The sequence below is a fragment of the Chlorocebus sabaeus genome, chromosome 13 (genome assembly GCF_047675955.1).
Source record: "Chlorocebus sabaeus isolate Y175 chromosome 13, mChlSab1.0.hap1, whole genome shotgun sequence".
NCBI lineage: Eukaryota > Metazoa > Chordata > Mammalia > Primates > Cercopithecidae > Chlorocebus > Chlorocebus sabaeus.
This window is the reverse complement of record NC_132916.1, coordinates 97,850,476-97,876,871: the sequence shown is the minus strand read 5'-3', so window position 1 is coordinate 97,876,871 and position 26,396 is coordinate 97,850,476. Positions and strand designations below refer to the sequence as shown.

Genomic DNA, 26,396 nt, shown 5'->3' with positions numbered 1-26,396 from the left:
AGAGCCAGGTCAAGGAGACAAAAGGTAGTCTCAACTCTAATTATGATTGCAGTACTAACTAGAATGATCTCATACTTTGTTCTCGTTTATTAACCAATTTATTTTGAATATGAACTGTAGCTTCTTTCAAAACTCTATTGTTGTATATTATTTTTAATATTGTGATATTTATTGAGTTCTTAACATGGGGGAAGTGTGATGCTGAATGTCCTGGGGTAAGCCATAGGGATACTTAGAGTTTAATTGGGAAGAGAAATGCAGCTGCAGTGTCCAAACCAGAGTAGGTCATCAATAATTATTTTGAATGAACACACGTATAATATAATTGCTGAGTTTTTTTAATGGCGTCATTAGTATTAGGGAAACACAAATGAAAGGAACAAAAATAAAAAGCTATTTCTGTGAAAAATAACAATAATAAACAATTTATACATTAACCTAAAAATAATTGTTGAAGAAACAGCTATGTATATTATTTAATATATTCAGATTTATAAATAGAGAAAATGTTAATATTTTAATGTAGAGAACAAGTCAAAAACATTTAAGATAAAAGAAGTTTGTGTGCTGGATTGGCATTCCCTGACAACCTCACAGAAAATAAACGATTTAAGCCTCATGGGAATGAGAGTAGGACTGAAAGAAAGCATTTCAGGTCAGCTGAAGGTAGTGATGGCACAATAAGGTGCCTGTGTGTGTGAAAGGGGTGAACTGACAGGAGCATAACTGCATTTCTGTTCACTGTGAGCCAAAGCGCATTTCGTTTTTTTGCTAACAGTTTCCTTGGAGATAACAATTTTAACTATAACTTATGGTTCATGGCATTTTATATAAGCGTTAGTTTCTTTTTGGTATATTTTCTTGATGATGCTTAGATACTCAAAGAATGCAAATAAGGGAAAATGAGAATTCCAAATAATTTTTTGAAGAAAGACCTCTTCTTTCCAGTCTGGGTGATTATAGAGCTGTAGTGCATACTGTAAAGTAGAATAGATATTTAGTGGTGCCTGGAATGTCAAAGTAGCAACTTAGTGTGATTCTCTGTAATGGTACGGGAAAACCTCTTTGATTCAGTTAGTTGATGTTTATCCCTGACAATATGTCACTTTTTGTTGGAATTGCTACTTTATACAATATTATGTTAACATTTGAGGCAGCATTTCCATAAATATTTATCCCATGTGGCATATTGGTTTTAAACCCATACTGAAGAGCAAATCTAATATTAAAGCATAAAAGCAGTGGCAGAACCCGGTATAAATTAATAGCAATTTTATGTCTGTTTTTATGTTAAACATGTTCAAATTAGTTAGGCATGTGAGAGGATAACTATATTGTATATTCTATTTCATTTGTCCTTTAGTTTTTTGAAAAGCACCTGCAGAGTTGCAAGTAGGGATTTGAAAGGGGAAATAGTGATAGCTTCTAAAAGAGTGAACTTTTACTACATGATATCTGGTTAGTCTTTAATGACCTAGACGTATGTTCCTCTTGGAATATAACTTAACTTGCTTATTTGTAAATGGGTCTGGGAAATCATTTAAAAATGAATTGAACATCTAAGTTCTAGACATAAGTGAACCAAATTAGGGATTCAAATTTGTAATAAAGTTTTATTCTTGAAATTTTAATCAAATTCTCTTATTTAACTTAAATATAATTAAACTATTTTGTTTCATTTCTGTAGAAATAAAAATACCAGCTAAGCCTGGTAGCCTTGCTCTAAGAATTTAAGTGTCCCTCTCTTAGCTGAGCCTCAGTCTCCCTGTGTCAGAAAGTCTTAGCGGGTCATGGGACATGGCACATGGTTAAAAATGAACAAAAGAAACAACAGCAATAAAAAGCTTTGAAAACAAAAATACATGAGTAAAGTAAATTTCTTCAAGTGATGCTGCAGTCATCAGAAGGGCTAAGATGCCCACAGTTTTATTCACCATGGCTTATACATAATCAGTGCAAATGTTGACACAGTGAAAGAGACAAATAATGTATTAATATTAGTTTTGTTCTGATAGTTTTTACCTCACATTAGATTGTGAACCATACTTTGGGAATTTCCCATGTGTCTTATTCTGTTCATGATACTATAACAAAATACCATAAACTGGGTTGCCTATAAACAACTTTTTTTTTTTTGCTTTTTTTTATTTTTTGTTTTTGTTTTTTGTTGTTGTTGTTTGTTTTTGTGTCTCACGGTTTTGGAGACAGGAAAATCCGCAATTAAGGCATTGGCAACTGTTTCCTGATTCATAAATGGTGCCTCCTAGCTGCATCGTCACATGGTGGAAGGGAGAATGAGTTCCTTTGGGCCTATTTTATAATGGCACGAATCCCATTCTTGAGGACTCTCCCCTCATGACTCTAATCATCTTCCAAAAGGTCCCATGTCCTAGTTCCATCACATTATTTAGTTTCTACATATGAATTTTAGGGGGTCACAAACATTCAGACCATAAAACTATGTATAGGAAGAGAAATCAATAAAGCCAATAAGACAGGTTAGGCCGGATGCAGTGGCTCTCGCTTGTAATCCCAGTACTTTGGGAGGCCAAGGAAGGTGGATTACCTGAGGTCAGGAGTTTGAGACCAGGCTGACCAACATGGAGAAACCCCATCCCTACTAAAAATACAAAATTAGCCAGGCGTGGTGGTGCATGCCTGTAATCCCACCTACTTGGGAGGCTGAGGCAGGAGAATCACTTCAACCCGGGAGGTGGAGGTTGCAGTGAGCTGAGATTGCACCATTGCACTCCAGCCTGGGCAACAAGAGTGAAACTCCACTTCTTAAAACAAAACAAAACAAAAAAAGGACAGGTTAATGCCAGCAAAATATGGTTTTCTAATCCATCAGTTATAGGACCTAGAGCATCGTGCCCTAGTGCATTATAGTTCATAGATTTATAGAACATCAAGAGAAAATAAAAGATAATCCAGACCAATCCTTGCATTTTACTAATGTAAGATAAAAGACCTTTTAGGAGTTTCAGTGACTTGTCCAAGGTTGTTCATTTTAAAATAGCAAAAACAAAAGTGCTATGCTATCTCTGCAATTTCAGGGATTTGTGGCCTTAGGAAAAAATGGCATTTAATATCTTTAACTCTCAGCTCCTTTATTATAAGTCAAAGATCACAATGTCTACACTACATAACTTAAAGGCCTATGAAAAGCATGAGGCAACGTGCATCAGGGTGCTTTGAAAACTACAGTGAAATCTTGTGGCAGACCAAGGTCTGGACAAGTATTGCTCTCTGTGAAATTGCTGAGGTTTAGTCTTTCAGAAGAATCACATCTCAAACATGGCCTGTACCCCTCACATGTATGTTTCATGAATAGTTCTGCATCAGGACATAAATTAGGTTCTGTTAGAAGAATAGGGAATGAGATAATGAGAGGTTTAGAAAGTACAGTCTAAAAAATAACAATGTTGGAGATCTGTTTTTGATTATTCATTCTTCAAAGACTACAATATTCTACTAGAATAGCCAACTAATGGGCTACTCTAGTTAATTGTATTTTGTTTAACAAAGAGTTAGTTCAACATAATTCAACATTTTCTTGACAGTTATGAATCTTTGAGAGTATGATACTTGTAAATGTCAGTTCTTGTTGGAGATTAGCTGAACTAAAGAGATTGTGTTAATTCTATATGACCATGAGCTTCTTTTTTAAAAATAAGCCCTATGGTTTCTGAATTATTTTACGTTTCTCCAAAAGTACAATATTGAGAGTTCTAAGTCATTTGGATTCTGGTTAGTTGAGAAATTTATTCTATTCATGACTCACTATTAATTTTACCCCTTATATCTAAATAAGAGATAGTATTATTTACTCCAACAATTTTTCCCCTCAATATTTGAAATTTAATAGTTGACCAATATGCTCAATGTCTTATATACTTTTCTTTTAAAATGTTTTTCTTAAAAAACATCAAAACAAAAACCAGAAATGAATAGAAAAATGAATAATGTACAATGCAGTGTTAATGTCAACAGTAATTATAGAGTGGTGGATTATAGATTACTTACTTTGTTTTATTGCTAATCCAAATTGTCTAAATTTCCATAGTACTATGTATGCTTTTTTAATAAGATAAAAATATATTATTTTTATTTAAAAATTAAAACATATGATTGGAGATAAAGATAAGGAGGAGGAAAAAAACGTGGCCAGTGTGTAACTTACCCTAGTAATAATAGCCACATAACTGTAGCTTATCTACAGAGCTTTATATAGACACCATTTGTGTCTGGCTTGTGACACTTATCACAAGCACAGAAAAGGTAGTAATAATAATAGGTGGTTGTGATAGTGGGGTGGTCATAGTAGTGATAAACATGTCCTGAGTGCTTGCTGTGTGCTAGGCAGCAAGTTACACACTTGACTTACATTATCGCATTTAATCCTCAAAGCACCCCTCTCATATAGGTATCATTTCCTCTGTTTAATAGATGAGGTGATAACTTTTCTAAGGTCAGAAACTGGTGCCTCAGCTAAAATGAAAACCTCACTGGTTTCAAAGCCACTACTTTAAGGATCAACTTATGCTATTCCCAAAATAATAATAATAGATATTGTGTGTGTGTGGCGGGGGGAGGGGGTGGGGGCGGTTATCCCTTCCTTATGTAGAAACTGTGCTAGATACTTAAGAAAATTACTGCATTTCGGTCCGGGCGTGGTGGCTCATACCTGTAATCCCAGCCAGCACTTTGGGAGGCCAAGGTAGGCAGATCACCTGAGGTCAGGAGTTTGAGACCAGCCTGACCAACATGGTGAAACCCTGTCTCTACTAAAAAAATAACAAAAATTAGCCAGGCGTGGTGGTGGGTGCCTGTAATCCAGATATTCGGGAAACTGAAGCAGGAGAATTGCTTCAACCTAGGAGACGGAGGTTGCAGTGAGCCGAGATTGTGCCACTGCACTCCAGCCTGGGCAACAGAGCAAGACTCCATCTTAAGAAAAAAAAAAAGGAAAATTACTGCATTTAAACATTATAAACCTCCCTATGGAAGATCTATTATACTTCAGGAACTGAGGTTCAAAGAAGATGGGAAAAACTGCTTATGGTTAGTAAGGCTGAAGTCTATCTTTCTCTAAACTCTAGTTCCTTAATGAGTATGCTTGGAAGATTATTAAAATAGACAAAATAAAAATATTTCCATGCTTTACTAATGGGATTGGTTTGAGAAAGTAAAGATTGAATGGGGAATAACTGTACTACTGTTGAAAAGGTGGTTCCAGAAAAGTCTCACCCCTTCTCTATTTGAAACACAACTGTCACATTATTAAGGAAATACATCTGTGTTTAATGCCATGTGGAATGAGTAGAATCAGGAAATGATCATTGAAACAGTGGATTAAATAGAACTTTAACGAAGTTCTTTACAAGGAGAATTTAAAATATGCACTGTGCATTCTTATGAACTATCCATTTTAATATTGCTAAGAGAATAGTACTCTATTGGAATATTCTAATCTTATCACAAAAATGTTAAGTATTTGAGGTCATGATATGCTAGTTTAATCACGCCACATTGAATTTAAAAATCATAACATCACTTTATACTTAATAAATATATACAACAGTAATCTGTCAATACAGTAAAAAAATTGCTGGTTTTCTCCTAATAAAATTTTCTTCTTCTGGTATCTTGCCCTGGAAATGAGTTCTTCAGACGATTTCCAGAATGCTCTATCAAAAACTATTTCCTACTTACATCCTTTCTCTGGCAAGAATTTTATCCTGTCTCTTCAGTGACAGGGTAAAATTCAAGTTCCTTTGCACAGGGAACAAGCTCTATGAACCAGCCCTGTCTGCCTTTTTAGCCTTATCTCCCACAGTGTACACTTAAGTACATTATTGTCTTTCTTTATATCTTTGCTGTAGCTGACACTGTTCTTCTACATGGAATGCCATTCCCGAGCCCACCCTTCCTTCTCTTTTCTGACTCCTTCCCTTCCTTCAGACTCAACTCAGGTGCCTACCTAATCTCAGAGTCTGGTATCCCAGATTTCTTTATGAGAAATAAAGCCCTATCTGTGCCATTGTACACATAAAAGTTTGCCTCAGTTTATCAGGAAGAACAGACTTCATGAAATTAGTATTGCTAACAGTTTGATGAATTGAGAAATGAGGAAGGAAAATAGAGTAATGAAAACCTATGTAGTGACATGGGTCATGAGCATGTTGCATGATTTTGGAAATGTCCTGTCATCTCCAGCTGTGAGTCTAGGTTCCCAATGTTGGTCCTCTCAGGGCTACAGAGTGTAAATTGCAAGAGCGTGGCTAAAGCCTGGCATCCAGACCCACTCACAGCTACACAGATTGTGGCAAACAGCTTTGAGGCTGTTATTTATAGATATATTAGATATATTAGATATATACATATATCTAAATACATAGATATAAATTGTAGATAAAATGGAGATATATATGAAATATGTAAGATGTATATAAATATAGATATATAGGTATATTTCTAATATATATATATATAAGATATCTCTATGTATATTAGAAGAATATCAATGCACCTGTCTCATGGATGCTACAATCAAGTGTGTGAAAGAACATTGGAAAGCCTACAGTGCAATTCAAGTGTCATTAGGTATAAGACAGAAAATATCTGGCAAATAAAATACAGCATGTGAATGAATGCATTACTTAACAATTGGCATATGCAGACTTTGAACAAAATCCACTAATTTTAATGTTTTGAAATTTTGAAAAGTTTAAATCTGAACAATCTATTGCCTGATCACTATTACTGCTTTTATAGAGGTGATAACAGATTTCTCAAGCTGAATTCCAAGTAGAATGCAGCCTCTGAGTACAGCTGATTTGCCATGCATCTGATAGGCAGCGTGAGGCTTTGTCGTACTTTTCAATTATATGAGTCAGATCCTGGGGTTTTAAAAATATATTTATTAAATTTTGATAATTTTGATATTATTTTCCTAGTTAACTTTACAGTTATGATATGCTTTTACATATCATTAATGATAATGATATTAAAGTATTTTTTAAGAATTTTCACTGAGATTGCAATTTTTTTAGCATCAGAAAATTTCACGCTTTTACAATATTGAGTCTTGTCTCTTTATTTCCAGGTGGTTTGAATTTATTGTAGGCACTCTTTCTATTCTATTTTTTTAATTCAAATTTAATTGCATTATGGTTAAAAAATGACCTTTGACTTATACTTTTTGTTGTGTTTTGAAACTTTCTTTGTGACCTAATACATGGCTATTGTTATTTTTCTTAATATTCCATGGTTATTTCCAAAGAAAATACTGTTTCTTGCATAACAATTTCCGTGTATGTTCATTACCTAGTTATATTTTTGTCTTCTTCATCTTGTTATCTTAGAAATGTTAATTTTTTTCTAATATTGTAGATATATCTGCTGCCTCCGTTTTTGACAGTTTTTTTGTTTGTTTGTTTATTCACTTTTTGCATCTCAGTTGTAAGTTGACTGGTATAGCTTTGTGGGGGATCATAACTTTTCTCAATATGAAATAACTTTATCTTACTCAGTGGTTTCACCTTGAGTTCTATCTATTATACATCCACACTTACTTGGGTTTTTTAGCATTTCTCTATTGTATCTGATCTATTCATTTATTCAGTGCTTTATTAATTTATTTTATATTTGTCTAAGGTAAACATCATATGGCATTATGCAAGTTACTAAGAACATGTTAGTTAATAACAAGGTGATAACCTCTTCCCTTGTTGCACATACTTTTTACTGGGGTAGAGCTGGAGGGGGAGACCCTGAACAAGAAGAATAAAATAATTGCAAATTTTGATAATTTTTGTGAAAGAAGAAATTGAGTCCCTATGTTGAGATGAAGTTAAATACAGTAATTAGTGATGTGTTGTTTTCTTCTATCTTACATTTAATACTTATTCTTACCACTTTTTTGTTTGTTTACTATGATACTTTATTATTTGTTTTTGTTTTCCCTTTCCTGTCTTTTTTTATGGTGCTTTCCCTTCTATTGGTTTGAAGTAATGTATTCTAGTTATACATATACTGAAATGTTTATTTTTTGAGTCACTGCCTAGAGATAATCAATATTTTTCCTAGACCAAAAAAATGAAGACCTATTGAAATTGAAATTGAAAAAACTCTTATCTTATCCACCTGCCTATACATTGAACAAGGCACACCTCTCTACATTTTGTGCCCACTTGAGATTTCAGTTCCATATTTCGAGTACTTTTTGTATTATATATTTATTATATATTAATAATAATTTGGGCTACACTCTGCATTATGCTAATCTCCTTACTACAATTTTGATTTTATTGGTTGGTTTTATACATTAATATCAGTTCGTATGTCTGTGTGTATTCCATTTTTATAGCCAAAAATTTTTTTTCTAGAATCTATTTTTTTGTTTTCTATTTACTGGAGTACATCTACCAGCAGTTTTTATAGAGAGGGTTTAGAGTGAAGTTTTACATTGTGTTGGCAACTTCGAACTTCTGTATATTTCACACAGCCTGGATAGTTGTATTTCAGAGTCATATCCAGGACAAAATTTCTCATTTTGGTAATTACTGATTACTTAAAAGACCTACAGAGGAGAATATTTTAAAAATATGGATCTAATTTAATTTTGTTTGCTATTAAGCAAATAGTTGAAGCAGTGGGAAGTTTTTACTGATGAATTCATTGGAGAAAGAGCATTGTTCAAAGGAGTGGGACATTGGCTTCATCACAAAGAATGATTTCTGTTGCTTTGATAAAAATTTACCATTCACATAGGCAATAATTTAAAGGAATTTCTGATTATCCCACGTTTAAGTGATGAGTACAAAGCTCCAGTGCCACTATTTGTCACCTGTTGTCCCCTACCCCATTAAAGCAAAGCTACAAGTATATGAGTTGTGTTGGAATACTCTCCTACTCATGAGTTACCTAATTGTATCTGTCCATCTGGCCCCTCTGACCTTGTCACTTTAAATCACTGGGGCCACTTTGACCACATTATCCATGATGGCTGCAAATTTTGTTAGACTGAGTTGCATGAATTCCTTTAACAGAGTGTAGAATCACAATTTTTCTCTCCATAAAACAATGTTGCTAAATGAAGTTACCTCCCACAGTAACTTTGAAATCCAATGGTTGGTGAATACATTTGTTTCTTTTTGACATGCAGAATTTCTTCTAATGAAGCCATGTTTTTAACCATATGTACTGAGGGAATACTGTGCATAGTGATGTTCAAGGCACTGCTGATCGGATGTAATCTGCATCACTGTTCATTCTAAGTACATAAGAAACATCAGCTTTTGTATGGGTGTGTACTTTTTAGTAATTTGTGTGCTAAAGTGATGACATATTTTCTTTATATCACTTATAAAATATGATGCCATATTTTATAACACCTAAAACTATAAAAGGAATCATATTTAGGTATAAGTTTTATCTGTTATATCTACAATGATTGAAGTCTTTCATCTAAAATTATACAATAGTTTCAGTTATCTAACAGATAGTAATTTGTTTAGGAATCTTTATTATATTGGCTGCAAAGAAGTGCCCTTGAATAAAGAAATAATATGACTTTGTTTTCCATTGCTATGTTGTTTGTGAACAAAAGAGTTGGACTTTTATTTTTATTTTACCATCATGGCATATTAAGTATGTCACCTGATAGATGTACCTAGTCTAGTTAATGCATTAATGCTCAAAGGCATATACAACTGATCAGAACATTTTAAATAAATAATATTATTCAAAAAATAATTGCAATGCCAAAAAGGATTATGCATTAAATTATTTGAGTTATTTTGTTAAACAAGATTTAACTTACATGGTACAATACATTGTCTATGCATATAGCAATTGGAGTTATTTTTTTCTTTTTCATTTAATTATAATTCATGATCCTGCTATATCAGATTTCCATAAATATTTGTTGGCTAATAATGGTGTCCAAAAAACATCATGTGCCTTTTAATAAAAGTTAAGGTGGCTTTTCAAGGACTGCAGTTAGGAAGACCTGTTTACTGAATATTAGAATATTTTTAAAAGCCTGATTTAGACCTTTGGCCAGTTAGTAGGATTTGTCGGAATAGTTATTTCCTTTAAATTCTCTTCTATATATTTCCATCACAAATTATTTTTATTGAGTTTCTATACAGTTTAAGCAGGATATACTATAAGTTTTTTTTTTTTTTTTTTTTTTTTTTTTTTTGTAATTCCCTTTAATCTGGCATTCTGAATTTTAGGCACCTTTAATGGAAAAAAAAATTTTTTTTTGTAAGGAAAGGATTCTTTTATTTCTTCTAAAGAAAAAAAAAAAAAAAAAACAGGATACATGTGTAAAACATGTGGGTTTTGTTACACAGGTATACGTGTGCCATGCTGGTTTGCTGCACTTAGTGACCTCTCCTGTAAGTTCCTTCCCATCACCCCCCAACCCGCAACAGGCCCTGATGTGTGTTGTTCCCCTGTCTGTGACCATGTGTTCTCATTGTTCAACTCCCACTTATGAGTGAGAACATGTGGTATTTGGTTTTCTGTTTCTGCGTTAGTTTGCTGAGGATGATGGCTTCCAGCTTCATCCATGTTCCTGCAAAGGACATGATCTCATCCCTTTTTGTGGCTGCATAGTATTCCACAGTGTATATGTACCACATTTTCTTTATCCAGTCTATCATTGATGAGCATTTGGGTTGGTTCCATGTCTTTGCTCTTGTAAATAGTGCTGCAGTAAACATACATGTGCATGTGTCTTTAGAGCAGAATGATTTATATCCCTTTGAGTAAATACCCAGTAACAGGATTGCTGAGTCAAATGGTATTTCTGGTTCTAGATCCTCGAGGAATCGCCATACTATCTACCATGATGGTTGAACTAATTTACATTCCCACCAACAGTGTAAAAGCATTCCTATTTCTCCACAGCCTTGCCAATATCTATTGTTTCCTGACTTTTTAATAATCACCACTCTGAATGTCATGAGATGGTATCTTATTGTGGCTTTCATTTGCATTTCTCTGATGAGCAGTGATGTTGAACTTTTTTTCATATGTTTTTTGGCTGCATAAATGTCTGCTTTTGAGAAGTGTCTGTTCATATCAGAAGGGATTCTTATTGGCGCTAATCATGCATATTAAACCTTGGAAAAAGGGTCTCTTGATTTTTGCTTACTGATATCATGTACTCACAGATGCATTTGAAATGCAATATTTGGCGATTCCCACACTTTCATTTTAGAGATGAAGCTCTGCCCACCTGGGTACCAGTAGCAGAGTGCTTCTGATCCACAGTGATCATTATCATCATAAATTGCTATTGATCAAAAGCCAGATGCAAATCTTATAAATATTTTGAACTGATTTTATTAGCTTTTATTCCATTTGATCTCAGGATATTATTAAATTCATGTATTTCCAGGAATTATAAATTATTACAGGATAACCAAATCTTACAGCTTATGATTTCCAAAATTCCTTTCACATCACTTATTTACATCTTAAAATAATGCTACAAGCAGCATGATGGACATTGAGCATTCTCATTTTGCAGATGAATAAACTGAGACTCAGTATCCCTTATTAATTAGCAGCAGGATGTGAATTTTCTGGCCTTGTTCCACTTCTCTCTCTACTGTAATATATGATGTTCTAAAAGTGATTGTGGAAAATCTATGAAATAAAATTTGAACGATGTCAGAAGGGGGGAGTTGATAGCAGCTGCTATGTGCGCCTAAATCTGTTACTTAACTTCTTTATGATTCCAGTGGAAAGTGGAGCCATAATGTAGTCTAGAAAGATTTATTCAGCATTCTGGTCAGTGTACTTTAATAGAAAACCTGCTCACACTCAGATAAGTGTTAACAGGGATAAGAAAGATGGATTGAAATGCTATAAAATGATTTTATTTCATTAAGAAACATCTTTTTATTATTAATAAACTACATTTCTTATTCTAAGCTCACACTTCCTGATAGTGCCTTTATGACATTTCAAAGTATTTTATATCAAACCACTTATAAAATGAGAGTTTTACTTTGTATTTATGTCTCCCTGGCCATATTAAGAGCAAAATGGATATATAGACATATATATTATATATATAGTACATGTATATTGAATATCAGTGTCTCCAAAATATAACTCAAAGCTCTCCACTTTTCACTGTCTCCTCTGTAACCACCATAATTAATGCCACCATCTACCACTTGAATCACTGAAATTGCCTCTCCAAAATGATCTCATATCTCTTTCCCTCTTCATTTGAACATTTTTTTCTGTTCTTCTATTTCTTGAACGTGTTCCTCACATTTCTGCCTCAGAGTATTTCACTTGCTCTTTGTCCTTGAAATGCAGCTTTCTCATATCATGTTCAGCCACTTCTTTTCTGTCAGAGCATCATTAATCTAATAACAATATCACCTTCTCAGAGAGGATTATCTTGGCAGTGTCTGATGTAGAATTTCTCCCAACCCCATCACCCTCATGGAAGTTATCTGAATTGATCCTTCCCATCCAATAATGGTCTCTTCATTGTCTGCCTCTCTTCTCTGTAGCACAATCTCCATTTGTATGTCTGGTTCCACAGTGCCCTTTTCATTGGTTGCAGAGGCTTAGATTTGAAGGAATTATAGGTTGGTACAAAAGTACTTGTGGTTTTTGCCATTGCTTTAATTGCAAAACCACAATTACTTTTGCACCAACCTATATCGACTTCTTAAAGCTTGATAAAGTTTGTCTATAAAATTTTGTAGGCCTGGTTCTTTCATCGAAAGCCTTTATTTTTGTTTTGTTTTTAGACAACAACTTTCACTTTTTACATTTTGGTTTTTGGATTCTTAAACCATTTATAAACTGTTTATATCAACATAGATCAACTATTTATGTCAACATAGATTAAATGCCTGGAAAAATCAGGCATTAGTAAGATTTAAACTTCCATGCCACAAAAATTTTTATTCTCATAAATTTTAAGTTTTCATGTCTTGTTTTAAATGTGCTTTCTCATCCTAAATTTTGTAACTGTTTTCTCTGAAAGCCTACATATATATTCATACACGTTTGAGTTCGGGAGTCAAGCAAATAGGAGTTCAAAATCTGCTTCAGGCATGCAGTACTTGGATGAACTTAAGCAAGTTAGATAACTTCTCTAAGACTCAGTTTTATCATTTGTGATAAAATTGTGAAGATATTGTGAAGATTAATGATGTAGATATGAAGTGCTTAGTCCAGTATCTGACATATAGTAAATACTTAATGATAGTTCTTGTATTGTTACTATTCTTACTGGTAGACATAATATTTCTGATTTTTTTAATAATTAGACCTCATTATTGCTATTTATTGTTTGTCATTGTTATCATACATACTTCAAATATGTCTAGATGAAACATCTTTTAACCAAACACATTTTGGGAAACATCACTAGGACATGTTTTATAGCCAGTGAGTATCAAAAGCTTTGGTAGATCCACAATAAAGAATTAAAAATTAAATAAATAATTAAATAAAGAATTAAAAAATGTTAAAAGCAAAGAACAAAATGTCAACAGCAAGAAATATAAGCAATTGATGAGGAGAGGTAGCATTATTCTGGTTGCAGATCTTATACTGATTTTATCACTTTCACTCAATGAAAAATTATACAAGTAAATATGGTAGTTTTAATGTCTTAAATTATTTAAGAAAATCTAAGATACAGAACATTTGTTAGTTTGACTGCAGGACTTCTGTGAACAGATCAACAATATCAATACTTAATGAAAGGAAAAATCTTCCATGTAACAAAAATATAAATATAGTTTTTATGTGTGTATATATATATATATATATATAAAACTAATATGCAGATTTAAAGTAAAAAACTCTTAAAGAGAGAAGAGTCTAGAGCACTCTGTAATAAACTGCCCTCTTGATTCTCCCTTCTTTTTTCAAATAACTGTTGTATAAATCTGTGTTTTTAGAGTAGAAGTCTAGATGTTGAAAGTGATCAAAAGTAAAAGAAGATAAGAAGCCATATCTAAAGTTATTGTCCTCAGTCTTTAAGTCAAAAGAAAGACAAAGCTATTAAGCAGAACTCTCCCAAGAATGAATCTGTGATAGACGATCTAATCTACCTATAGAGTTGGCGTTAATTCACCTTTACTCCTGATCCTGTGATCATCCCTGAGGTCCCAACCAGCAGTGCCCACATGCAGCACAATCTGGTCACTGAGGTGGAAAAGAAGAGATTGGCAACTAGAAGAACATCACCCATGGTTCATACGGCACTGCTTGTTTGAGATCTGCTCCCTTGTCTTTCATCTGGATCCATCTCATACTCAGCTCAGCTGGATGCCTAATGCAGAAGGAGTCCTCAGAAAAGTTACTCATTCAGTATTTATATACTAAATATCAACTCTGTGCCAGAGACTGATTTAGGTGATGGGAATATTGCAGTGAGCAAAACAAAGTGCTTCCTGGACCTTACATTCCAGGGGAGGGAGCCAGAGAAAAAGCAAATACATATAAATTATGTCAAATAATAAGTGCTACAAAGGAAACTAAGTTACAGTGAGGAGAGGGAACATTATGAAGCTGTGTTATTAGATAGAATAATCAGTTATGACATTTGGATTAACCTGTGTTCTCACATATTCATATGTTGAAGCCCTAATCCCCAATATTATAGAATGTGATCATATTTAGAAACAAACCTTTTGAAGAAGACATTAAGTTAAAATGGATTCTTTAGGATGTGCCCTAATCCAATCTGACTGATGTCCTTATTAGACGGGGAAATTTGGACATAGGAAGAAACACTAAGGGTGCATGTACAGAGAGGGATAGCCATGTGAAGGGGCAACGGAAGGGCAGTCATCTGCAAGCCAAGGAGAGAGGGTTCAGCGGAAATAAACCCTGCCAGCATCTTGGTCTTGGACTTCCAGTCTCTAGAACTGTGAGAAAATGAGTATCTGTTTTTTAAGCTACCCAGTTTGTGGTGTTTTGTTACAGTGGTCCTAGCAAACGAATACAGTTAGGATGAACAACTCTGTCAGGATAGCAGAGTTGACATTTGAACACTAGCCAAGATGAAGTAAAGGAGTGGGTTGTGAATAGTTGATGAAGAGAATATCAGGAAGAAGGGGAAGCAAGTGCAGAAGTCTTTAAAATGTTGCATGCTTGGGATAAATATTTGGTGAATACGAGAGTGGCTGATTGGATGGGTAAAAGTGGGTACTCAATACATACCTGCTGAATTGGGAAGTATAGAGATGTACTGAGTGCCTAGCAGCTCCCCACAACTCCTGGACATTCCCTCTTGTCAGAGGTCTGGCTGGACACAGACATGTCACTGTTTTATAGGGAGGCTTCTCAGGGCTATCCCATCACCCAATAAAGAGAGGAAAGAGGGCAAGTACTACAATACAGGTGGTCCCCAACTTGCAACAATTCAGCTTATGATTTTTCAAATTTAAGATAGTATGAAAGTGATACACATGCAATAGAAAGTGTACTTTGAATTTTGATGTTTTCCCCGGCTATTCCTGATTTAGAATACTCTCTCACCACGATGCTGGGTAGAGACAGTGAACCACAGCTCCCAATCACACAGTCACCAGGGTAAACAACAGATGTGCCCGAGTGTACTCTGTTGCCAGATATTTTACTAAACTGTAGGCTAATGTAAGTGATCTGAGCACATTTAAGGTAGGCTAAGCTGTGGCATTTTGCCGGTTAGGTGGACTAAATGCGTTTCCACATTTAGAATGCCAAGGAGAACAAAAGAATCATCTCTTTAGTTTAGATTAAGTGATGTAATATTGCTGAATGTCACTTTACTTTGTAAAATAGTATGTCCAAATGCTAAAGTTAAATGGATATACCTTTTATTTGGCTTTCTTTAATTCTGGAACGACTTTTTAAAGGCATTTAACAGAGAGGATCAGGGACAGTTTTAGGAGAGAACATATAATTACGTGCCATTCAAACTGTTTACAAACATGAATGTTACAGAGCTAGCAAAACTGTAATTACATTCTGAGTGAAGCTGTGATATGCTGGTTTTCATCAGGTAGTTGCATTATTAAAAGTTAATTTTTACAGCAAAGAAGTGAAGTTTCCAAAAGAAGCTTGCGTTTTGAATCTGTAATGACTAACTGCTCATCATATTGTTTTCTGATAATAAATTACTGAAACTACTTCTCCCTTTAAAAATGACTACTGAAGTACAGTTGTTTTAGATTAAATATGCCAGTGTAGGTTTGGTTTGAGGGAGATTTTCTGCTAATTTTGCATTTTTTACAAGTGCTTGTGAATTATATGTAAAGAAGACTTTTATAGTAATGATGATACATCTGATTTTTCATATTTGCATGCTTAGCACCATGAGTTGGATTCCTTAACATTCAGATGAAATCTCACTTTGTTTTTGATAATCATAGAATTCTACAGTTGGAGGTGACTTAGACCATATAAGTTCCTCACAGGCATTCCATCTTTTTTATAAATGAAGAGACCTCAAGTCAAATAAAGAGAAACCAGGACTTTTTCAGGACCACAGAGCAAGTGGCAAAATCAGGGTAGGCCTGGAATCTTGACCCCTCATATTCTTTCTTCCGATTTAAAAGCAAACAAAAACAAAAGCCTACCTAAAAAAGATATTTGAGAAAGTATAATCATGCTGTAAATTTATTTTAAATTGAGTTTTATTTTGTAGCTCTAAATACAGATGTTATATCATAAAAAGTTGCTTTCTTTGAATAAACAGGAACAGAAAACCGAATACCACATGTTCTCTCTTGTAAGTGGGAGCTAAACATTGGATATGCCTGGACATACAGATGGGAATAACAGACACTGGAGACTACTAGCGGAGAGAGAGGGAGGAGGGCAAGGGCCGAAAAACTATCTATTGGGTACTATGCTCAGTACATGAGTGACAGGATCATTTGTACTCCAAACCTCAGCAGCAGGCAATATACACGTGTAACAAACCTACACGTGTATCACTGAATCCAAAATAAAAGTTGAAATTATTTAAAAAAGTAAAAATATGTATTTGTAAATTTTTATTTTTATTATTCTGGTAAAGGTGACATGTCAACTTTATTCAAGTTGGAACTACCCAGAAACAGGGAGTCACATTTCTTCCTCAGGATTTTAAAGTGTAGAAGGACATAGATGTGCGAGGACACAAAACACTAGTGAACATAATTGAACGATAGACCTGGATACCATTAGGACATCTACATTTCTAGAATATTATTGGCTTCATTAAAATTGTCATGGGAAAGTTTCCCTCTAAGATAATTTTTTGTTTTCAAATTGATTTTATCTAGATTTCCCCAAGAGTCCCAAGTTTGCTTGGATCATTTTGATCTTAACATTAAATTACAGTAATATAAGGAAACGGGAAGAATATGGTACCAATATTTCTTCGACTCCCTTAAATGGTGTGCAGTGTTCCCGTGCCAACATTTAGAACCTTTTAATAGCTTTGCAGTTTTACCAGAATAGGGTTTTTTGTTTTTTGGGGAATTTTTTCTGGACGAAACGTGACTCTGTTGATGCCATGTATGTTGCTGCTGGTCTTTTCTCACATTCACTCCTGAATCTTGGCCTTGCCTTCTGTGGCCAGGCAGAGTGACATGCACCTGCAGTCCCAGCTGCTCAGGAGTCCAGGGCAGGAGGATTGCTTGAGCCTAGGAGTTCCGAGGTGTAGTGTGCCATGGTTGTGCCTGTGTGTAGCCACTTTAATCCAACCTGAGCAACATAACAAAACCCGGCCTCTAAAAATAAATAAATAAATGAATAAAAACGTTGTTTTCTGGAGACATGTTTATGTAAGGTGGCAGAGTTGTTTTTTGTGACCCCTGAGAAAGGCAGGCAGTTTAAAAGCTTCACCTGCTTTTAGTTTGCTTACTTTTAAAACTAAGGGGTCATAGCTGAAGGAACTCTTAGCTTTTTTGTATGTGTACATGGACCTGATCATCTAACCCACCTCATGCTAATTTATCTACCTGGAGTGCTCTTCCTGCCTCCCTACATGAAAAGGTGGTTATTCTCTAGGCCTTCAGCTTCCTTGAGGGTCCCATCACGGATATGTCCCCATTTCCTGTTTTGGTCTGTCTCAGTATTCTATTTGTTTTCTTCATTTTACTCATCATTCTGTGTGTATATGCATGCATATGTATATTTAGCTATTTGTTTCCTATCTCCTCTTCTAGAGTGTAAGCTCCTACAAAGCACATACTACATCTTCTGGTTTCGTGTCCATAGAACCCCTGTATTTTTTGTAGCATATAGTAGCCCATTAGGTAATGCTAGGTGAATGAATGACTGCATGAATAAGTCACTATGTGATACGTGTGATCAGAGTGTTGTTCAACAATGGTTTTAGCTTTTTGCTATATTTAACATGATTGTAAAAGATATAGGACCCTTCAAAGCATGTTTTAAATCTCTGAAACCTTGAAATGGGTATGTAAACTAGACAGAAAGTAGTTTCAGCTATTGTTGGCGATTGGTCAGCCTTCAAAAAATCAGAAATTCAAGATCTTGGAAAGGGATTTTTATCATTAACAACAAACACTGAATATTGTTACATATTGTTTTATACTAAATAAATTCTTAATAAAGTTTTATGACAAAATTAACAGATTTTGAAAATGTGAAAATTAAGAGTTTCAGTGAAATGCATATTACATGGTAAGATGCATATCATATAGCATGAGAGATGCATATACCCCTTAATCTTGGCACTTTGGGGGAACTCTAGGATACAAGGAATTTATCAAATGATACTCTTCAAGGGATTAGTGAGTTGAAGTCTTTATTTTTTTTTGACAAAGAAATTGTAATCCAGAGAGATTACATGATTCAACTATTTCAAGTCCTTTTTCTGGAATGTGATGATATGAATCAATACATAACTGACTTCTTCAAGGTCACACCAGCAGATAGTGGAATTTAAAATAAGAAAGAGGACATGCTTCAGAGCCATAGAGACTTTGTGAGAGCCTCAGCTCTATCATGACCCAGGTCAGCTTCACTATTTCTTTATCTATATGACAATGATAATTATACTAATGCTGTGGTTTGAATATATCCCCCAAATGTTCGTGCGTTAAAAACTTAACTGGCTTTGTAACAGTTTTAAGAGGCGGGGCCTTTAAGAGGTGATTAGGCCTGAGGGCTCTGCCCTAATGAATGGATTCATGCTATTATCGCAGGAGTAGGTTAATTATCATGGGAGTGATTTCTTGATTAAAGGACAAGTTCAGGTCCATTTTCTCCCTGTGTCCTGTGTTCATTTACCATCTGATACCCTCAACCATGGGATGGCCCTCACCAGATGCTGGCACCATGCTCCCGGACTTCTCAGCCTCCAGAATCATGAGTCAAAAAAAACTTCTGTTCTTTATAAATTACTCAGTCTGTGGTTTTCTGTTACAGTAGCAGGAAATGGACTAAGGCAACTACCTAACCCATTGTGGTTTAAATAAGAATTTATATATCAAGTATCTAGCACAATGCCTGTCCACACTTGGTATTCTGTAAATATTAGTTTCCTCTGCCTTCTCTTAAATGCCACCTCTCTTTATATAATGTCTAATAACAGGAACCCCACCATGTTTCTGCCAAATCAATCTGTTTATTAATTAAAACCATTAAAAATACTAATCATAATGGCTTACAAAAATATGAGGCAAAGTACCATAGTAAGTCCGATGACAAAATGTCTCAGGCAGTACCTCTCAAATTAGAAAGACAAATAGAAAAGATGTGGAAGATATGAACGAAGAGGAGGCGAAAAAGGAAGAGAAAGAAAAATGCAGAGGTAAATTTTAAATGTTAGGGTCATGCCCATTAATACAAGTCTTCTATTAATCTTGCAGAATGGATACTTGCCTCTTGGGAGGCAGCTATCAATTTAAGGCTAAAAGTATAATGTGCAACATTTAAGAAAAAATGGAGTTTAAAATTCATACTGATAGAAATCCTAGCAATACCCACTTTGAATTTATTTATTTCACAAAGATATAAAAACCTAATTTTTAGCTGAAACGAATGAATGTAATCACAATTCACTCTTCCTAGTGAAAGTGTCACTAGCTACCAACAGAGGGTGTGTGTGTGTATGAAAATATATATATATATATATTTTATATATGTGTGTTTACATATGAATTATGTTTATATTTTTTCTAAATCTCCTATAACCCTTCAAAGTTGTGTTGAAACATATATCATTGATCAGATTTTTATGGCCAAGTATTCAGAAAACAATCTTTTGACAGTTGAAACGCCAGTTTTCAGAAAGAAAGAAAATTAAGCCATTTCCCTCAAGCATCATCTAGCTGATGGTTGCTGACAACAGAAGATTTTCTTACACTTAGATTTTCCAACCTTTCTGACTCACATACATATCTATGTAGATGGCTTATGGTTAAAACTTGAATAACCATCTTAAATTGTGATATTCAGAAATGTAAGCTCTGGCCCTTTACAAAATGAATACTTTGAAATTGTTGTGTCTGTCTCCCTAATAGTTTTGTTTTGGAGGGGGGGAAATGCTGTGCTCCAGAAACCAAGCAGTCAGCCTTTATTTATTTATTTATTTATTTGAAAACTTATTGGATAAGGAGCCCAAGAAAAGGCACTGGAAGATGTGAGAATTATTCTCCTTCCGTTCAAAAATTTTATTCTTATTGAGACACAGTAAGAAAATAAAAAACAGTTTAAGTGAGAACAAAAAAAAGATTGCTTGTAAAAGATAATCTATGGTATGACTATTCTGACAACTGCACTGGTACTTTTCACAAGGAAATACAGATGACCAAGTCATAGTGAGTTGAACTTGATGAAAATAGATGGGCAGGGAGAATTTAATGATGCTTAGTCTTTAATAATTAAAATATAATTCAGCCAATTAGTAATACAATGCACCAAACAATTCATTTGCAGTATCAGTTATGAAAGATTGGTTTGATTCAGGTACTAAGTAGTCATCAGAGGTGACATTGTGTCACTGGGGAAAAGCTGGTTTCCTTGGGTTTCTACATACATTTTTCTATTTGAATCAGATAAAATAAGTAATAAGTAAATACATAGGAAAACCTCTTTATATTAAGGCCTATTTTAGATGGCAAATACAAATCAATTAGTAAATTAAATACCACTGATTATTGATATTCCACACATGAAGTGTTAAATAAATCATAGGACTTTTCCCGATGCCTACTATAAATGATTTTAAATAGTTTTTTTAGGTCAAATTCACAATTAATAACAAATGAGCTTTTAAGTCTTCAGAAAACATGAACATAATAATAGAGAAATTATGGAGACATTGTGCAAACTTTAGATAGTGATCATTTAAAAGTTAATTTCATGAAATGAATAGTTGGCCATTAACAATCTGGGCTTAAAGAATGTTAACATCCTAAATCATAAATAACCACTTTATTTTATAATGGATGTTTTAATTTCAAATGACCTGTAGATATTTGTTCACAGATTTGCTGTTGTATTTGTTCTGTTTCCTTTTGTTTCGTTTATTTTTTTTAATTAACAGATAACACAAACCACTCAAGTGAATTTTATTTATTGCTATATAAATATATTTTTATTACATTAAATCATGTGAAGTTGGTATTTTTGTGGGTCAAAACTGTCAAGTCTAAAAATCTCATGGTTTAACTTAAAATAACAGAGGTCTGGGTCTAGGACTGAGCATTTTAAAGTTTAATCTGTAATCCAGGCTTCTACATGAAAATATAGTATGGCAACATATAGACACTTACTGAAGGTGGAAAGCATTTGAAATCTCATGAGGTTTGCATACTCAGTGACCTAAACTACTTACCTTTTAAAAGCAATCAGAATCCAATTTTTTTCAATTTTGCTGAGAAATAGAATCATTAAGGAGACCGTATATTTATTCCTTCAGCATGAAAAGAGTATTATTATATCTGTCTAAACATAAGTAACCTGAGAAAACAAATTAACTAACATATATGTGTATACTTGTTTTCCTTTGAATTTAAAATAAAAAGCATGTAAATATTATTTTCTCATATTAAGCAATTAAATATATTAAATAAAACATGACAGTGTTTTCTGTTTATATACTATGAACATTGTGAAAGTATTAACTGCCTGTTTCTTCATTTCTAAAACTGAGTCAAGCATCGAGAATTATAAAATGATGACATGAAAAGTACGTTTTGGAATTCTCTTGTGTTATATATAGAGCAAACACCATGCGTATCAACCACATTTAAAATGATAAACCACATGGATGGAGTTAAACCAAATTAGAAATTAATTATAAGTGGCTTACTCTGCCCTTCAAATCTAGTTTTTAAATGTTCTTTGAGACTATGCAGAATACTGAATTTAGAACTCTTAGGTCACACATACTTACATTTTGATTTCATAACTATGGTATGGCAAACAGCATACTTTTCTCAATATTAAGTGTTGAAAAATCCCTTTCTCCATGCTACTCCAAGCCTATTACTAGTTGAAGAGAGAGAAGTGCCCCTGAGATCTGCGGTATATATTTCTGCAGCTTTAGAAGTTGTCTGAGACAGGATCTGTACAAGGAGAACATGCCATGCTAGGAATAACCTGTCAATGTACACAAGACCAGGGGTCTTACAGGATCTGCTTTCAAAAATACACTTCCGGCCGGGCGCGGTGGCTCAAGCCTGTAATCCCAGCACTTTGGGAGGCCGAGACGGGTGGATCACGAGGTCAGGAGATCGAGACCATCCTGGCTAACACGGTGAAACCCCGTCTCTACTAAAAAATACAAAAAAAAACTAGCCGGGCGAGGTGGCGGCGCCTGTAGTCCCAGCTACTCGGGAGGCTGAGGCAGGAGAATGGCGTGAACCCGGGAGGCGGAGCTTGCAGTGAGCTGAGATCCGGCCACTGCACTCCAGCCTGGGCGACAGAGCCAGACTCTGTCTCAAAAAAAAAAAAAAAAAAAAAAAAAAAAAAATACACTTCCCAGATTATTTGAGGCTTCACATTCCATCCTCAGAATCCGTATCTGATCCCCTACATGTATGAAGCAAACCCCAAACAAGGGAGAATAGAGAGGCTGTTACATATACTTAAAAAAACTATCTCAAAAAATCCTATTCTATTTGGGCACCTGTGCTTTAGAATGAGGTGGCTTTTATTATTGATGAAAAACAGAAAAGTAACTGAGAAGCAGTATTATATACAGACAGAAATAACTGTGATAGTAAGTGGAGTTCTATCAGAGAATTCTGCATTTCTCCATCATAGAACTTAAATATTTACACAGTCACTCATTTAGTGTCTTTCCACATTGCCAGAGTATAAGCTCTATGATGGCAAGAACTGTATTTGTCTCTCTTGAATGTATTATTGTGGGGATTTTTTTTTTTTTTTTTTTTTTTTTTGAGATGGAGTCTCACTGTGTTGCCCAGGCTGGAGTGCAGTAGCACGATCTTGGCTCACTGCAAGCTCTGCCTCCCAGGCTCACGCCATTCTCATGCCTCGGCCTCTGGAGTAGCTTGGACTACAGGTGCCTGCCACCACGGCCGGCTAATTTTTTTTGTATTTTTAGTAGAGATGGGGTTTCACCATGTATTGTGGGTATTTTTTAAATCACTGATATGACTTTGTATTTATGCCATTTTGTATAAACCTCTTCAAGGAGAACTACAAACCACTGCTCAATGAAATAAAAGAGGACACAAATAAATGGAAGAACATTCCATGCTCATGGACAGGAAGAATCAATATCATGAAAATGGCCATACTGCCCAAGGTAATTTATAGATTCAATACCATCACTATCAAGCTACCAATGACTTTCTTCACCTAATTGGAAAAAACTACTTTAAAGTTCATATGGAACCAAAAAAGAGGCCACATTGCCAAGACAGTCCTAAGCCAAAAGAACAAAGCTGGAAGAATCACACTACCTGACTTCAAATTATACTACAAGGCTACAGTAACCAAAACAGCATGGTACTGATACCAAAACAGAGATATAGACCAGTGGAACAGAACAGAGCCCTCAGAAATAACACCACACATCTACAACCATCTGATCTTTGACAAACCTGACAAAAACAAGAAGTAGGGAAAGGATTCCCTATTTAATAAATGGTGCTGGGAAAACTGGCTAGCCATATGTAGAAAGCTGAAACTAGATCCCTTCCTTACACCTTATACAACAATTAATTCATGATGGATTAAAAACTTAAACGTTAGACCTAAAACCATACAAACCCTAGAAGAAAACGTAGGCAATACCATTCAGGACATAGGCATGGGCAAGGACTTCATGTCTAAAACACCAAAAGCAATGGCAACAAAAGCCAAAATTGACAAATGGGATCAATTAAACTAAAGAGCTTCTGCACAGCAAAAGAAACTACCATCAGAGGGAACGGGCAACCTACAGAATGGGAGAAAATTTTTGCAATCTACTCACCTGACAAAAGGCTAATATCCAGAACCTACAAAGAACTCAAACAAATGTACAAGAAAAAAACAACCCCATCAAAAAGTGGGCAAAGAATATGAACAGAAAGTTCTCAAAAGAAGACATTTATGCAGCCAACAGACACATGAAAAAATGCTCGTTATCACTCGCCATCAGAGAAATGCAAATCAAAACCACAGTGAGATACCATCTGACACCAGTTAGAATAGCAGTCATTAAAAAGTCAGGAAACAACAGGTTCTGGAGAGCATGTGGAGAAACAGGAACACTTTTACACTGTTGGTGGGACTGTAAACTAGTTCAACCATTGTAGAAGACAGTGTGGCAATTCCTCAAGGATCTAGAACTAAAAATAACATTTGACCCAGCCATCCCATTACTAGGTGTATACCCAAAGGATTATAAATCATGCATGAAGACACATGCACACGTATGTTTATTGTGGCACTATTCACAATAGCAAAGACTTGGAAACAACCCAAATGTCCATCAATGATAGACTAAGAAAATGTGACACATATACACCATGGAATACTATGTAGCCATAAAAAAAGATGAGTTCATGTCCTTTGCAGGGACATGGACGAAGCTGGAAACCATCATTCTCAACAAACTATCGCAAGGACAAAAAAACCAAACACCGCATGTTCTCACTCATAGGTGGGAACTGAACAATGAGAACACTTGGACATGGGAAGGGGAACATCACACACCGGGCCCTGTCATGGGGTGGGGGTTTGGGGGTGGGATAATGTTAGGAGATATACCTAATGTAAATGACGAGTTAATGGGTAACAATATGTAACAAACCTGCACATTGTGCACATGTACCCTAGAGCTTAAAGTATAATAAAAAAAAAGAAAAAAAGAGCATGTTACTTTTAATGATAAAATTCTGGAGAAAATAAGGAAAACATTTTGTCTTTCCCAAAGTCTTAAGTGAAACATAAAAGTATGAACAGAAAGAACAGAAAGTCACTTTTTTGCTTACTCTGAAAGAATCTGCAAAGAACTTACCCAAGTGTTCTTGACCTCTTAAGTGACACAAGTGATGAAAGAAGACACCACCCATCCTCCTGCTGCACACTTCAAAAACAGACTGCCTGTAGAGGAATGTAAATGACTCTTTGAAACAGAAAAATTCTTGAAAGCTTACTAATGGATTTCTCTTCAACAGAACAATTTCAGGAAAATGGATAGAAATTTTCTTTTCTGAGTTGTTCACCTTAGTGAAGTAGTCCTTTAGCTCTGGATCTAAAAAAACATGAGGTTCTACATATAGAAAGTCAGATACATTTTATATGGTTTTTAATTGAAATTAAAAATCAGCCTGCAGTAATGATTAGTGTATTTTTTTGGAGTACATCTGTTTATTGATGTCAGTAAACATGACCTCATCTTTTTTTTTTTTTTTTTTTTGACACCTGAAAGTGTCTAGATTTTTTTTTTTTTTTGTAACTACTTACTGTCCTTTAAAGCTTATGTTAGCCTTTTTAAAATTACTTCTTAGTCTCAACATTGTATTCTGCAGGACACTGATTCTCTGTGAATAAACAAAAAAGCCTTCTATGTTCAAAACATTGTGGTAAACAGACTAGTTTGCTGAAAGCATCTGAAAGTTCCTATTTAAATTATGGGTCTCCAAGAAGATAATTATACTATTCAATCATTTTAATCTTCTTCAACAACAGAACCCTTTTTACAGGAAGAGCCTCCTGGGTCTAATGTTTACAAAAAAAAAAAAAAAAAACCCAAAACATTCTGGACAAAGTATACCTTTTTCAAAATTTCATTTTATTATATAGAAGTATTGCAAAACAACATTTAAGTGTTTCTAATGACTTCTGACTCATTCTATATTCTGAATAACTGCCTCGGTCAAATTTGTGGAAACCATACATACAAACACATATCTAGTTGCATTTTC

At 34.6% G+C, this 26,396-nt stretch overlaps 1 protein-coding gene and 1 long non-coding RNA gene across 4 annotated transcripts in view; one reads left to right on the top strand and one right to left on the bottom strand.

The window, feature by feature from the left end:
• The window catches only part of MEI4 (meiotic double-stranded break formation protein 4), a 343,137-nt gene that overhangs the window by 178,483 nt on the left and 138,258 nt on the right, over positions 1-26,396 (top strand). The gene's annotated exons all lie outside the window — the stretch shown is intronic.
• Positions 16,723-26,396, bottom strand: part of LOC140713195 (uncharacterized) — a 979,701-nt gene continuing 970,027 nt past the window's right edge. For both annotated transcript variants that reach the window (XR_012095087.1, XR_012095088.1), the window contains 2 exons: positions 25,487-25,572; positions 16,723-17,765 (listed from right to left, as the gene is read on the bottom strand). This is a non-coding gene — a long non-coding RNA (uncharacterized lncRNA). The remainder of the gene's footprint in view (positions 17,766-25,486; positions 25,573-26,396) is intronic.